The sequence below is a fragment of the Lontra canadensis genome, unplaced genomic scaffold, assembly GCF_010015895.1.
Source record: "Lontra canadensis isolate GAN:19392208 unplaced genomic scaffold, GSC_riverotter_1.0 scaffold46, whole genome shotgun sequence".
In the NCBI taxonomy this organism is placed as follows: domain Eukaryota; kingdom Metazoa; phylum Chordata; class Mammalia; order Carnivora; family Mustelidae; genus Lontra; species Lontra canadensis.
The window spans coordinates 7,360,810-7,377,932 of NW_022631040.1; positions in this window are offsets into that span (position 1 = coordinate 7,360,810).

Here is a 17,123-nt window from a genome sequence, read left to right on the forward strand (position 1 = left end):
TCCAGAAAATAGCATGGGCAAATTAGGCTGAGTGCTTCTTACTTCCTAGAAGTAACTAAGTAACTAAATGCCCTTGCCTCTGGAATGTTTTTAAAAATATTTTTTATTTCAACAGAAGATTAAACTTAATTTCAATTCTATGATATTCTCTGTTGGGATTCTAACAAACTAATCAGTGTGAGCATTACGATGGACACAATTGTGCTACTTCACTAAAGCAATGAATTGATACAGAACATAAGTATAAGTATTTTAGAATCACTAAGATAGTGAATGGTAGAACACCTGCTGCCATGACATAGTAGCAAGGACAGCAGAAAAAAAGATTTAACATCAGAGATGTTTTTTAGATATGATAATGAATCCCTAGAAGGTTTCTTACTTAGCACAATCATAGAACAAAGTATAAATTATGTTAATCATAATAATGTATTATATAATAGCCATTCTATTATAATTCAACCTTTAACTAATCTATCATATAATATCATCCATAACAAACATTTTTTATTTTAAATTAGTTAATTAAGATATATTATTAATTTCAGAGGTAGTTTAGTGATTGTCTTTCTCTGACTAGTTTATTTCACTTAGCATAGAATCCTCTAGTACCATCCTTGTCATTGCAAATGGCAAGGTTGCATTCTTTTTGATGGCTGAGTAATATATATATCTATATAGATATACATACATATATATTCTTTATTCATTTTTCTGTTGATGGACATCTGGGCACTTTTCATATTTTGGCTATGGTGGACATTACTGCTATAAACATCGGGGTGCATGTGCCCTTTCTAATCACTATGTTTCTATCCTTTGGATAAATACCTGCAATAAATACCTTTTGAAGAACCTCCATACTGTTTTCCAGAGTGGCTATACCAGTTTGCATTCCAAACAATAGTGTCAGAGGGTTCCCCTTTCTCCACATCCTCACCAACACCTGTTGTTTCCTAATTCATAACATTTTCAATGTCTACAAGAAATAAGCACTCCAAGATATTTTTTGCACATACTATCTCTAATCCACCAACCAACCTAAAAAATAAACATTCTCACTCACAGATTACAAAACCAAGGCTCAAAAAGATTAAGATCATCAGAGAACTAATAATGGCAGATTGAGAGCTCTTTCTCCCAGCTTTAGGACATAGTTGTTTTAAAGTGTTACTTAGTTAGTTTTAAAGTGTTGTTGTTTTAGTTAGTTGTTTTAAAGTGTTACTTACTATTTCAATACTTTAACATATTTACCAAGTAAGATGTTAAGACTAGCCTCCTACTATCATCAAAGAAGAGTATTTGTTTAATGCTCTTGTCCAGTTACAAAATGGAAACCTCCTAACTTCTAAGCTCAATCAATCAAATATAAATTGACTAATACCTATGTTTGGAAACAAATATCAATAAGAACACTGGAAAAAGTGACATAAGTTAATAAAACTTGAAATAAAAATTTAAAATAATTATGCTCAATAGATTGAAACAACTTTGAAATCTGACAAAATTGGAGTAAGATGTTAAACATCTCTGATGATCATTTGTTAAGACTTAGAATGGCAACTGCTGTCACTTCCAGTGTTCTAGGCAGTATATCTCCCATTTTTCCTTGTAATAGCAGTTTATGCTATCATCTCATCCTAAATTCTTCAATTAGCACGTGCTTTTGCTACTCCTCTGAAAAATTTGGATTTCTTATAATCCTGCTTTTCAGATACTAAAATGATATAACCTGGCTTCCACTGTAATATAGTTACCTATAACATTGTTTAGTGTGACTAAAAAATTAAATTTTATGAGAAATGATTCACAATAAAATGTAAATGGAGAAACAGAGTTGATTTCACAGTATTATGTACTCTTGCACGTATGATTTTAAATAATAATGGTGAAAAGATAAAAGCTCTTCCTCTAAGACCAAGAAGAGAAGGGTACCTACTCTCTTCACTCCTATTCATTATAGTATTGAGAACCCTAGCAGAAACAATCAGGCAAGAAAAAAAAAGGGTATCAGATTTGGAAAAGAAAAAGTTAAATTTTCTCTATTTGCAGATTTTACGTATAAAAATAATCCTAATTGTTCAACCAAAGAACCATTAGATCTAATTGATGAATTGAGTAAATATGCAGGATATAAAATTAACATGCAAAAGTCAGTAGTGTGTATATACACTAACAGTGAAATTTCTGAAAAAGAAAGAAATCAATCTAATTTACAATAGGAGCAAGAACAATAAAATACTTAGGAATGATTAACTAAGGATGTGAAGCTCTCTGCTGAAAACTACAGCAAACTGACAAAGAAATTAAAGAAACAAATAAATGGAGAAGTATACCATGTTCATGGATCTGAAGAATTGATATTGTGAGAATGTCAATACTATCATTCATCCACAGATTTGACACAGTCCCTACTGGATTCCAATGGCTTTTAATACAGAAGTAAAACAAAACAAAACAAAATCAAAACACAAAAACAAAAACAAACAAACAAACAAACAAAAAAACCACTTCTCAAATTTATGTGGAACAACACACATAGAAAAACTCTGAATAGCTAAAGAAATCTAAGAAAGATAAACAAAGTAGGAGGTATCACACTTCCCGACTTCAAGCTATACTATAAATCTGTAGTCATCAAAACATTATGATGCAAGCATGAAACAACAGAACAACAACAAAAACATAAAAAACAGACAAATAGACCAGTGGACCAGAATTGAAAGCCCCAAAATAAACCCAAGGATATACAGCCAACTAATATGTGACATGGGAGTCAAGAATACACAATAAAGAACAAAAATATTCTCTCCATTGAATGGTCTGTGATAATTGGGTATTCACATGTAAAGGAATGACCCTGGACCACTAACTTACATCAATCACAAAATTAACTTAAAATGTAAGACCTGAAAACTTGAAACTCCTAGAAGAAAATATAGAACAAAGATCCTTGCTCCTGGTAATGATTATTTTGTATATAATACTTAAACCACAAATAACAAAATAAAAAATTAACAAATGGGACCAAACTACATCAAACTAAAAAGCTTCTGCACAGCATAAGAAACTATTCACAAAGTGAAAGGACAACCTATATTTGCAAACCACATATCTGATGAAGAATTGATATCCAAAATATATAAAGTACTCATACAATTCAGTGGTAAAAAAAAAAGCATAAAAAGCAATTTAAAATGAGCAAAGGACCTGAATAGAATTTCTTCAAAGAAGATATACAAAAAAGCCAACATATACGTTAAAAAGTTGCTCAACTTCACTAGTCATTAGGAAAATGCAAATTGAAACCACAGTGAGGGGCATCTGGGTGGCTCAGTTGGTTAAGCATCTGCCTCCCACTCGCTCCTGGGAATGACCCCCATGTCAGGCTCCCTGCTCCCTAAGAACCTTCTTCTCCCTCCCCTCTGCCTGCCATTCTGCCTACTTTTGCTCTCTCTCTATCTCTCTGTCAAATAAATAAGTAAACAAAATCTTAAAAAAAAACAAAAACAAAAACACCCACAATGAGGTACTGCCTCATGCTTATTAGAACAGCCATCATCAAAAAGACAAGAGATAACAAATGCTGGCTAGGATGTGGAGAAAAGGAAATCCTTTCTGCTGTTGGGAATGTAAGTTGGTGTAGGCACTATGGAGAAAAGTATGGAGTTTCATTGAAAAATTAAAAATAGAACTCCCATATAACACAGCAATTCCATTTCTGGGAATATACCCAAAGGAAATGAAAACACTAAGTTTGAAAAGCTATATTCACCCACTGTATTCATAGCAGCGTTATTTACAGTCACCAAAACATGGAAACAATCTCAATGTTCATTGATGGGTAAATGGATAAAGAAACTGTGATATATACATTTAATGCAGTATTATTCACCATAAAAACAAACAAGGAAATCCTAACACTTGTGACAACTTTAGTAGACCTTGAAGGCATTATGCTAAGTGAAATAAATCAGAGAAAGACAAATACTATATGATCTCTCTTACATGTGGAATCTTAAACAAACAAACTCATAGAAAAAGTGGTCTGACTTGTGGTTATCCAAGGTATGGGTATTAATTGAAGGAGAACTGGGGAAGTTGGTCAAAGGAACAAACTTCCAGTTATAAGATAAATAAGTACTAGGGATAGAATGTACAGCATGATGACTACAGCTAACACAGCTAGCTGTATCTCATACAGGAAGGTTGTTAAGAGAGTACATTCTCAGAGTTCTTATCACAAGGAAAATTGTTTTTTCCTTTTATTGTTTTTGTTCTTTTGTCTTTGTTGTATCTGTATGAGAAGATGGATGTTAGCTGAACCTTTTGTGGTAATTGTTTCACAATATACATAGATCAAACCATTGCACTGTATGCCTTCAACTTATACAGTGATGTATGTCTGTTACTTCTCAACAAAACTGGAAGAAAATAATAAAGCAAAGAAATATTATAAAAGTTAATGCTGAAAATGGAATTAGGAAACACCTGAGGAAACTAAGGAATTCTAGTATACTTTCCATCACCTGAATTGTTAACATAAGAGAGAGGCTACTAGAGAGGCAAAGTACTCAATGTAATGATCTGGGAAGTGGTTTCTAAAGAGAAGTCTATTATGTATTTATAAATGATCAATAACTGTGTGATCAAGGTGTTATCCAAAGAGAGAGAATGCACTGTTTTAAAATAAGAAGCTGCTATAGATTTTCAGCTGGGGTAGCTAACATAATACATTATTAACCCCAAAACAATTTATTGTAAAATTAATACAACTGAGAGTTTATATCTTTTACCTAGAAAATAAAGTAAGATCTTGGGCAGGGTTAAATATAATCTTATCATTGGTGACTCGATGATAGGAGGAGGGATAGAAAGAAAGAAAAGGAAATACAGTGAAACATAAATATTTTCAACTCCTTCAGTCAATTTTGAATAGCACTGGGGAAAGAAGATTATTTGCAAGAGGGAAATATAGGAAGAGGCAAAAATGAGAGAAGCTGCTGCAGTCTCTAGGAGACAGAGAGCAAAACTTTTCCCATACTTCCCGGTTCTAGCTTCCACAAGACATGTTTTATGTAGTTACTTACCTGCAGTTATTCATAAATGAATAGTGTAATATGCCTTTATAGTACCCTTCACAATTAAATACTATTTTTTTCAAGCTAGCTTTAGTGCCCTATGACCTTCTGACCCAAAGAACCTGTATTATCTATACCCTCATATATTACACCATCCTCATTCACTACTTAATAGCAAAAACATACATACTATCTTAATAATGTTTCTGTACTTTATAATTTAACTCTAATATACAAATTGGTAATATAAAGAAAAATTTTACTGTTTCTGATAATGAAGAGAAGGTCTGTTTTCAGGGATCCTGTGAATTTTAAAACAAACAGCACAGGAGAATTTCTTTAAACAGAGAATTTTTTTTTAACGTTGTGTATTCTGTGTTTTCCTCAAGGCAAATATGTAGTGCCACTAGGAAACATTAGGAAAAATATCTCAGAAATGTTAAATTCCTTTGTTTGTTACAAGAAAAAAAGTAGAAGCAGAAATAGAACGAGAACAGGCATCAAGATATAATGATTAAGTAAATTGTGATATATATTCATAATAAAATATTGTATACAGCCATAAAAATGAATAAATTACCCCTATATACAATTGGAAGGATGAATGTTAACAACATAAGGTTGACATTATGAATGCATAGAATATGATCTATTTGCATAATGTTCAAATATAGACCAAATTAAACCACACTGTTTAGAGGGAACATAGGGAAATGGCAGAACTATGGAAAAGAAAGGGAATTTTTTCTTATAAATATTAGCATGCAGTATTTCTGGCAAGGAGGAAAGATGAATGATCAAAATGAGAGAGTTGGAGCTTCTGGCTGCTGACAATTTTCTATTTCTAACCTGGTGTTCACCAGATACTTAACTGGATCTTTGCTTTAGAAGCATTTGTTGGACAGTAAATGTATGTTTTCTGCCATTTTCTGTATATATTTTAAATGCTATTAAAAAGAAAATAAAAAGAACCCCAAAGAATTGGAGTTTCTTGATTCCAAAGACATCTCAGAGATGTTAAATCCTATAGTGGGGTTTGTGAAAGTGAATTATTTCAGCCAAAATTTCAACTGCAGTGTTGTTTTTTTTTTTTTTTTTAATTTTTTCTTTTCTTAAGACTCTCAATACCTTTTCATCTTCTCTGTCCTGCCCTCTTCCCTGCCCTCTACCCTGTCCTCTGCCCTACCAAACAGATCTCAGTTTTCATCATTCCCTGCTTTAGGGAAAGTCCCTTTAGGCACATGGTTTCCATAACACCTGTTATAATGTCTATCTCCCACAGCTTCCCCTTCCTACCTCACCCTGCCTTAGGTCAAGGCCAGTTCCTCAGCTGAGAGGCTGTGTTACAGACAGCAGAAAAAGAGGCATTTCTTCTTTAGCTCCACGCAGCCCCTCCCCGGCCCTCTCTAGGATTTGAGCTGAGTCCCTACTATGATATTACTCTCTTATTCTGTGGTTAAGATCATCAGCTATGCCTTTGAGGACTGCAAATCTCAGTATTAGAGATATATGGCCTATCACCCTCCCGAAATTCCAAAGTACACATCAACTCTTGGCATCGTTTGTCATTTAATACAAATCTCTTTGTGTCTAGCAGCTAATTTTTTCAAAATACGTGATGAGACATTGAGGTAATTTCCTTGTTTTATTGGAAGTTGTCATTCTCCTTTGTCCCTCTCCCTCTCTCTCTCTCAACCTCTTAATCACTCTAGTTTTAGTTGTATTCCGAGGGGCAGAAGGAATGAAAATACCTTTATGGAAACAAATTTAACTGGGAATCTAAAAACCTGAGGTAAAATTGTTATTTCTTCAGTCAATAAGTGGTAGAATTAGAGTTCAAGACGTTACTGTGTTAGTAGCCTGTACTTTTTACAGCTCTACCACACAGCTCACAGGAATTCAATTAGTATATTAGACTACAAGGATCTACGTTCATCTTCTTCAACATACTGGCACAGAGATGTTTTTTGGCCACTTACTGCTACATCTCCAGTGCACTTAACAGTCAAGCTTAGGAGTTCTTTGTAGAATAAGAAGGAATAGAGCACCATGATCTATGTGAGTAAGAGTGTGTATAATACCCAGTAAACCTAAGAGATGATGCTCATGCCATTGGCACTGCATAAGGAGATGTTTTGATTGATTAGAAATCTGGGTGTATTCTGGTTTCCCTCCTCCCTCTCCCTCCCCTCCCCACCCACAGCCCAACCTATTACGTTCTTCTTACTATCTCCCCTAACCCCTCTAGGTCTTTAAGTCCCCATCTCCATCTCTCCCATGCAGGTGACATCCATTTCTAGCTTGAATTCCTGCAGCTGCCTACAGGATCTCCTTTTGTTTCTCTTTCCTGTTCCCTCCCAACCAACACTCCACAGTGTAGCCAGAGGAAATCTTCCTAAAACACAGAAATCACATGTCACTCCCCTACCTAACATCTGTGAATAGGTGTCATTTGCCCGGATGGGACAGTTCAAATATACCTTGGCTCATAGGACTTTTCATCACCTGGCCATGATTTCACACTTCTACTTCCTTCCATTTCTGCCCCACTACTTACACCTTTGCACACCCAGAGGGGCTGCGCTCCATTTCATTTTCTGAAATCAACCATGCACAGTCTAGCCTTGACACATGCTGTTTCCCTGACAGGAACTGTTCATGTCCTCCCTCAGTGGCCTAATGCTCTGTAGTACAATGGCTTGTTTAATTATGCCTCTGCCAGGGGCCTCATCTGTTTTATTACCCATCTTCTCTGCACTGCTACAAACAGGCTTGGAACAAAGTAGGGCCTCAGTGAATGTCTGAATTAAAACAGAAACATTTTGCATACATTCAAAAAATAGGATTTTCATCCATCCCTCCAATCTGTTAAGGGGTAGTGTTTCTGTAATACAGGCAATAACTCGTTTTAAAATGTATATTTTCATAAATGAAAATAATAAAAATTGTTATTAATTTGTGTTCTGAATGTTTCTATGTTTAAAGAAGCCCCAGGCCTCTTATTAAACATCCCAAGGGCCAATCATTTGAAAAGTGTGACCTGAAAGAGAAAAAAAAAAATACACACACACACACATATATATATATGTGTGTGTGTTTATATATATATATATACACACACATATACAAATATATATAAATCAAAGTGGTAACTCTGTTTACAAACAGAGCTTTAGATCTAAACCATTCATCATCACTGAGTGAGGGAAAAAAAGTAGAAGGAAGGTTTTATGACTTACTATTTTTTATGAAATTACAAAAAGTATTATAAACATAAAGAGGTATGGTGCAGTTTCGAAGCAAAAATATTTGAAATAGTAGTAAACAAGAGAATAACTGGGAAGATTCTTTACCTTACCATAGTTATGGTGAATGAATGACTAATTGTTTACTGTGTTAATAGAACCAAATGCACTTAACCTAATGATCTGTAGTCCAAACAGGGAAGTCCCTTGTACTATTTATAATCTGAATTAGATTCAAGTCCCTCTGTTAATAAAGTCCACATATGAGTCACCTTTGAGATCTTCATATGCCCAGGAGAGCTCACTGCTTATACAGCCAGGAGGCATCAGCACTAAGGGGCTAGTCGCTTATCCCAGAATTCAGGAGGCATGTATAACACTTGCATTTCCTTACTTCTGGTTTTCTAAATCACTGATTTATGTTGATTTTGCCTTTAATGCTTCTTTATTCTAGATGCTTCTTTCCATCCCCACTGCTGCAGTCCTCTCTAGGCTGGGTGTCTACAGTGACCTCTGAAGTGGTTCTTTTTCATCTACTTTTCATACCCTCTTGTCTATAATCTTCAGGAAAAGGATAGTATTATTTTAGAAACACAGATATTATCTACTTGGTCTTTTTCTCCAATCTTCAATGTGTTTATTTTCTCTGAAGCTGTATGAAGCATACCATCATTTTTAGTTTTGACTGACATACATAAGTTGAATGTTCAATTATCCCAAGATTGACATTGACTATTAACTTTGACATGAGTTTATGTTTTCCAGAATTTTATTAAATTAATTTTTGGAAATAGCCCTATTTAACCTAACCACAACGTTAGATTGTAGATCATTTATCACACAGATGATTTATACTGCATATGTAATGTGACATAGGTTAATCAGTGGCTAAAGAGTGTTATTCTATTTAATGTTTGAACAACATATCAAGTGGTTATAAGATAGTCATGTTACACATTCTGGCATTTAATTTTTAGCCTAATTGCGTATCTTCTTCAATCAATGTGACTTGTTGTGGTTGCTTATAACTTACTAGTTTAATTAAATAATACAATATGTCTGCAACTGAAGATCTGTTTTCTTCTTATGGTCATTGCTCACTGATTTGAAGGTTCATTTCTCTTTACCAGATTCTTATTATTTCCTCCTGGTTCATAGCACTTTTCTTACTCATGCTAGAATCAATCATATTTCACTAGCTGTGCAAGGACCACCTTCACATCAGGACCACTAAACATTTATGTGTGGCCTTGCCTATAAAGAACCTGAGGTCTTTTACCTCAATGCCTGTCACTATTTTTAGTTGGTAGGGTAATTCAGTAACACAAAGTTTTGCCCCTAAAACTATATTTTATGGATAATCATCCAGTTTCCCGTAAGACTGGGTGTCTCCTTTTTCTCCGAGTGAGTTTCCTGGCCAAAAGTACTTGCTCAGGAGATTTGGGAGTTATTCTCTATACATATTAACATCTCTTTACTCTTTCTATTGGGATATTACTGTAATTTTAAGAGGCAGGATACTCTTTCTTCTAAGAGAATGAATTTTGGAGCCAGATTGCCTGCATTCAAATCCTCGTTTTGCCATTTTGTAGCTATTGTGCCACTTAATCCCTCTCTTTTCTCATCTGTAGGAAAGGTAGATGGTAAGTTGTACCCAACTCACAAATTTGTTGTGATTAGTGAATGGGTTAATATAGCAATGTGTTTAGAAGAGCACTTGGCATATACAAACCACTTAATGTGCATTAGCTATTAATGGCATTTTTATTCTTATAGTACCTCCACTGTGATTACACATGTAAGTAGGCAATCAGACTTATAAGACACAAATAGTTTTTAATCTAATATAGTTCACTTCGCTTACCTAATTTTATAGAAAAATGAAAGGCAGGAGATACAGCAAGCATATCATCATTTCATCAGGATTCCTGACAAATACCCAAGTACACAGTTTCTTTTGCCTTTACCCCAAATGAGGTGTATACAAATAACATGGACAAGAACAATGTTATAGAAGCTGCATCCTCTGTTTCCCACTAGTGCCTAATACTGTCCTTCTCATGCAAGCATCAGGCCTGGATGCCAACTCATACTTTCCCTAATGCAGATGCAGTTTTGCTTGATGAATGAGACTGACACAATATTCTCATTTATTTGAGCTCTGCTGTTTCCAAGGAAACAGTGCTATGGGAGTCTAAGATCACTCTAAAAAGGTCTTTATCAGCCCCAGCCAGCCCAGACATTAATCATTTACTCAAAATTTATTATTTTATTTTGGAAAGAAATTCCAGTTAATATAGAAAATATGTTCGTGCAGAAAATAGAATAAATGTTCTTTGAATTTAGTTTAAAAACTTAATCCTAGATGTATAAAAGTTTAGACAAATTCATTTATTAGTCTTTTGAAGGATTTACTAGAATGTTCTGCCTCAAACCTTTCTCCACTTCTCCAATTCTGTTGGCTATACTATGTTCATTAGAAGTGCATAACTAGGCTACAGGTGTTTACCCATTTTTAAATACAGATAATCTTGAAGGATGGAAAATATTAAAATTGGATCACCAATAATTAATATTTGATTATGTGTTTTATGGATATGGGTATGCAAATAACATTCTTCCAACCAAAGGGCTGAGAGCTCAGTAAATGGATCATAAATCAAGGAAGGTTTGATGGGAAAGGTTTATCAGTTATCTAATGCTGCATAAGAAACTACTCCAAATTTAGTGGTTTGAAACAACAATTATCTTCCTAAATCAAATCTTTTTGTATATCAGGAATTCAGAGAAAGCTGGAATGGATAATTCATGGGATCCATGTGGCATTGATGGAGGTCAGTGGTATTATTCAGTTGGCAAAGTATTTGAGGCTGCTTCACTAACAAGTGTGGTGTCTTGGCAAGGATGGCTGAAAGTCTTTTTTTATTTGAGTAACATTAGAATCTTATGGAATAAAAAATTATAAATTATACTTATATTAATTTTTAGTCAGATTCTATAGCAAATGCTTTTGCAAACAATATTGGAAACTATTTGGTTTTATAACCCAACCTCAGAAGATACATAGAATCTCTTCTGCTATACTTACTGGTGAAAGTAGTCAGAAGCCCACTACTGTTTAAGGGGAGAGTATGCAGGTACTCTCTCTCTGATAAAATATCAAATGGTTTTTGGGCAATATTTAAAAATCATAACAGGTGAATTATAAAGAAATGTCTAGCATACATAGGACAATTTGAGGCAGTATACTTGAATGTGGAAAGTGCCTCTTGCCAAAAAAAAAAAAAGGAACATAGGGCATACTTTGGGAAGGAATCCTGCATTCTGGGAGGTAGAAATATATGATTGACAAATAGCCCATTCAAACTTCAGTGAGATATTATAAAACTTCCATCCAACAGAAATTCTCTGAATATTAACAACACCAAAGACAAATCCCAGAATTGGATAAATTGATATAGAATTTGAAAAAGCTGTAAGGAAATGATTCAAATAATAGAATATTTTATTAACTCATCCATCTAAAACCCAGATTAAAATGCGTTAAGTTGTTGTTTTGAGGTTTCATAGTTATGTCTCCTCAAATTTATGGGTTTTATTAAATGTAACAAACTTGAGCACCAAAAGCACCATAATGAATCTAAATATTTGTGGATTGATGCAAGGACTTTTTACAATCATTTGCTCTTTTTCTACAAAAAAAAACATGTTTTATTTATGATAATGACAATTCTCTAGTAAGTAAGCCTATAGAATATGGCTTTGTAAAGAGACAATAACTATATTTTCAACTGCAAGTTTCAAGAACAATGAAGGACAAGGACAGATCCCAAAATAGTTAGAGGGGATAATACTCTGTGGACCTATCAATTTATTCACAAGTTAATTAAATAGTTTCCTTTGTGTGATACTCTACAGCTAATAATATCCACAGCAGTAATATAATTTGCAAACTTTCAACATTTTTAAGTCTTTAAAGTGAAGAACTAATACCAGCACAAAGTGATTAGAAAAAAAACTACATTGGAAATTTGAATACCTAGGTAATCCAAGTTAATATATACTGTGGACTTTAATATAGACGTATATAAACATGCATCTATATATATATTACAGAATATTTAGTTGAACTTATTTATCATAAATCTATAGTTATATATTTGTATTAATATATTTAATCACACTAAAATATGAAGTTTGTAAAAGCAGGGATTTCTTCTGTCTTGTTCTCCACTGTAACCCAGTGATTAAAAGGATATCTAGCACACGGTAGAGCTCAATATGCATTTATTATATTAAGTTTAATTCCCCTACTATGTCAACATCGGGTAATAAATCTTGTCTGGTTTCCTTGCTCTTTGGAAACTCATCATTTAAAAAAAAATTTATTTATTTGAGAGATTGAGAGAGCAAGCAAGCATGAGGAGGGGTGGAGGGAGAGGGTGAGAGAAAAAAAATTTAGCAGACTCTGCACTGAGTGCAGAGCGCAACATGGGGCTCAATCCCACAACCCTAAGATCAAAACTCTGAGATCATGACCTGCACCAAAACTAAGAGTCGGATGCTCAACCCACCAAGAAACTCCTCATTTTAATCAATGTGTGCGTCCATGTGTGTCTACAAAAATAGAGCTTTTCTTTTTTTCTAGCCACTTCCATTTCATATACTTTCCCCTTTTTGTTAAAGTCCAGTAAAACTATACAAAGATTATTCTTCTGCTTTTTTGATTGCAGTTATACTGGAAGCTGTTCATCTAGGTTTTCAAATATTTTAGAAAATTGACCAAACAATTTAAACTTACCAGCCTATTTTTTTATGTATATATGGAATATATGCTATCTTTTTGTATCAAAAAGAAGAATCAACTATCTTTGCAAGACATTTTTGGGATAAGGATAAACATTCTCAGAAGAAATAGGCTATAAGGCTTTACATACCTACACCCCTCAGTCATTAGCTTGTTATCCCAAGGCCATTGCAACATTGATTGAGGCGAAACCTTAACTGAATATCTCTCACCTAGTCAGCAGTGCTTTCATCACAGCAAATAAAAACATATAATACAGCTCTGAAGATGCCATCTCCATACTTATTAAAAGATGACGTATGATAATGCATACAAATTGGGCAGCAGAAGTTTTGACAGTGGGATGCTGACACAGGCTAGGGAAATCAGGACAGATTTCAAAGAGGAAAATACCAGTCCTCACCTGGGTAGTAAAGAGGCAGAGAGGATAATAAATTGATGCTCTAGTTTAAAATCTTACCACAATTATCATTCTCTTTTGGTGTTCAGGATCTTACAGCTTCTGGAAACATAAAGCAACTTTATTTTTTAAAAAGTTTATCTCAGAGTACCTAGGTGACTCAGTCAGTTAAGTGTCTGCCTTTGGCTCAGATCATGATCTCAGGGTCCTGGACTGAGCCCTGTGTTGGGCTCCCTGCTCAGAGGAGCTGCTTCTTCCTCTCCCTTGGCTGCTCCCTCTGCTCATGCTCTTATGCTCTTTCTCTCTTTCAAATAAATAAAATCTTTTTAAAAATGTTTATCTCAGGGGCGCCTGAATGACTCAGTGGGTTAAAGCCTCTGCCTTCGGCTCAGGTCATGATCCCAGGGTCTGGGGATCGAGCCCCACATCGGGCTCTCTGCTCAGCAGGGAGCCTGCTTCCTCCTCTCTCTCTATCTCTGCCTACTTGTGATCTCTGTCAAATAAATAAATAAATCTTTAAAAAAAAAAGTTTACCTCAAAACATGAAGTCAGGAAAATCTAGTTATAACTTCATGGTCACCCTCTGTCAACAAACAATTTTAAGTCTCTCTGGTTGTCTATCTTCTGTCATGTTCTAAATGTCCTTCAGAACCCCATTATGCTTCACTCTATTGCTACTAATTTCTTCTGAACCACTCACTGGGCCAACTGTTGCCCATTCTTCTTGATATATACATCCTATTATGAATGCTTAAAATGATTTCCTTCCTACCTAACTTTGCATCAAACTCCTATTCAAACATGGAAATAGTACAGATATCTACTTCTCTGTAAATTTTGACAGTCTTGACTTGTCCTGAATTAATGAATTCTTCCTCTGCAATCATATAGAATTTAATTACAATTTAAAAATAATTAATTTGAAAAAAATAATTAATTTGATTATGCCACTCCTTTGTTGGCAGGTGAACTTGGGCCTTATTTATCTTTCTCCTTGGGCTTTATATATACCTTTCAATGTCCCCAGTAGGTAGTAGTAACTGAATCTTTTAATGTCCCCAGTAGGTAGCAGTAATTCAGAATATTTTGTAAATGTTTGATTATGGATTCAATATCTGATTTCTTTTTGTATATTTCTATGATTTTGACATTGTCACTAATGGAAAAAAAAGGAATTACATCAGTTGAGGCTATTTTCTAGATATTAAGCTGATATGGCCTGATAATAATCTTATTCCTATTGTAATATACATACTCCTGCTAGCTGTCAGTGTAGGTTTCCTTCAAAGATAAACAATACATGGTAATAAAATTCTATATTCCCTTGGTTGTTAATACCCTTGTCACAGAATATTAAAATCATATCTTTTACTCAAAATCTCCCTCCCCAGCTGTCAGAGGAATAGTTTATAATTAATGTATTTGGTCTTTCTTTACTTTTTCCTTTCTGTGGAAAGGAATCCGTCTCTACATCCCAAACAGATGTTTTACACGATCTTGTAAGACACCACATTCCTGAAACTCTTCTCATGGGTCCTATTCCCTAATGTCTGAGGCAAGATAGTTTTCTAGATTGCTAAGCAAGGATAGTGGAAAAAAGAATTGAAGATTAATAATTTTCATAATTTTTATTTTGTCTACATTTCTCCCTCCCATCACTTTCCTTTATTCTCTATTTCTGGAGTTTCAAATTTTCAATTTTCCATGGATGGTTGTGTATACACACACACACACACACACACACACACACACACACACACATATATATATAAAAGCCAGAAACAGAAGAATAGTTTTTAAACATAATATGCTAAAATTTTCAAAGCTCTCAGTACCAGCATTTAATTCTGCATAGGAAATGGGTATACTAATGAGCTAATGCATATTACTGCATTTTTTTAACCTAAGGAACTATGCAAACATTGCCTAACAATGTATTTTAAACATAAAATCAATTGTGCCACATTAAATCTATGACTATGTCTAGGTACCACATTTTTTTTTTTTTTTACCTCTAATTTCTTGATTCAGGTCTTTCTTACATATTGGCAAGTCAAGGAAATTAAATTGCCAAATTTTGTTTTTATTTCTGTTCGGTGACATTTAAACTTTCTTCAGTGATACACCTCACAGGTTTTCTACTCAGATAGGAGTCAAGGCCTCTGTAATCAGTATTCTGTTTTATTTTTGCAGAGATCATCTACTTATGGAGACTCATTAAAGCATGATGAGTCAGATATGTTCTAGGGTATATTTTAAGCTAATTATGTGCTGAACTCTTACCTTTGCTGCTTTGGGCATAAATTAAGAGAGTCCAAAGTACGTTCTTTTTTATTTTTCAAAAAAGTGTTTTTAAACTTATTTAAAAAGATATTTCCAGAGAAAATGCATCTGATTTGAGATCTGAATATAAAAAAGAAACGCTACGTCTTGCAAACTCTCCACCACAGAAAAAATAACTGTGATTTTATTATGGCAAAGGGTACATTTCAAGGTCACTGCTTTGCTTTGCTTCTGAAGTTTGTTTAGCAGCTAGGAGAACACACAGAGATTCAATGCTGGCTTCTTTAAAGTGACATTTTGTATAGAAGTATTTGATCAGAGAGAGAAGTACAGACTCTATAAGGAAGCCATGCAATCTGAATTTGTAATGCTTGACAACAAAACATTTTACGGTAGTATAAATAATATTATGTGTGCAGACTTTTCATTTTAATGTCAGAGACCATATTTTCTATTTAAGAGAGAATAACCAGTTAAATGCCAAGTCTACATTGAAATCCTTTCTTATTTAGGAAACTCAAAGATTTGTTTTCCTATATTCTACTGAGTTCCTAACCCCAGAGAGTGAGGTTCAGGAAATCCAATGGTTTAATCTTTAGTCAGGTGTTTGGGGAGTCTTCTGTCGAAACTCTACTTTAATTGCATTTAGATATCACATCAAATTAAATAAATTCATTAGCACCGAGATACAGCATTTGGGTAATTCATTAACCCAAATAAGGACCGTGTTCTGAGCACTTGGTAAAGTCTGTCAGAAGAGGAGAAACTAATTAAATTAACATCACACCCTTCTCCTGATATTCAGTGGCAACAGGAAGAAAGAGCTTTGTTTATGATGTGATTTTAAAGACTTTTAGTAAAACAAACAAACAAACAAAAAAGACTGTTTTAGTTAAAAATATCCTCCTTTCCTCCATCACCCCCTCCACATCATAAGAATAGTCAAAGTCTCCATAAAAATCTTTGGTTTTAGGATTTTAAAGACCTCCTATAAGCTATAAATTGAATTGAAAGCCAGGAATTGGTAATTGAGGACATTTTTTTCTTGTCAATGAATAATCTTTATACTTGGAACCTCGTTATCTCCATGTGTAGTAAGTGGTTATTCCAGATGATACCTGAGGATGTGTTCAGCTCTTTAAGTTTAAATTCTGTAAGTCTATGACAAACCTTACCATATCCAGTCTGTCAGTTAATACGTTAAGATTGTTTCAGTCATTGGCATCAAGGATTAAATTATATGATGAGATTAGCTGAAGTTAGTTGACTAATGATGCATTAGGTGAAGGCATGAGTGACAGATGATA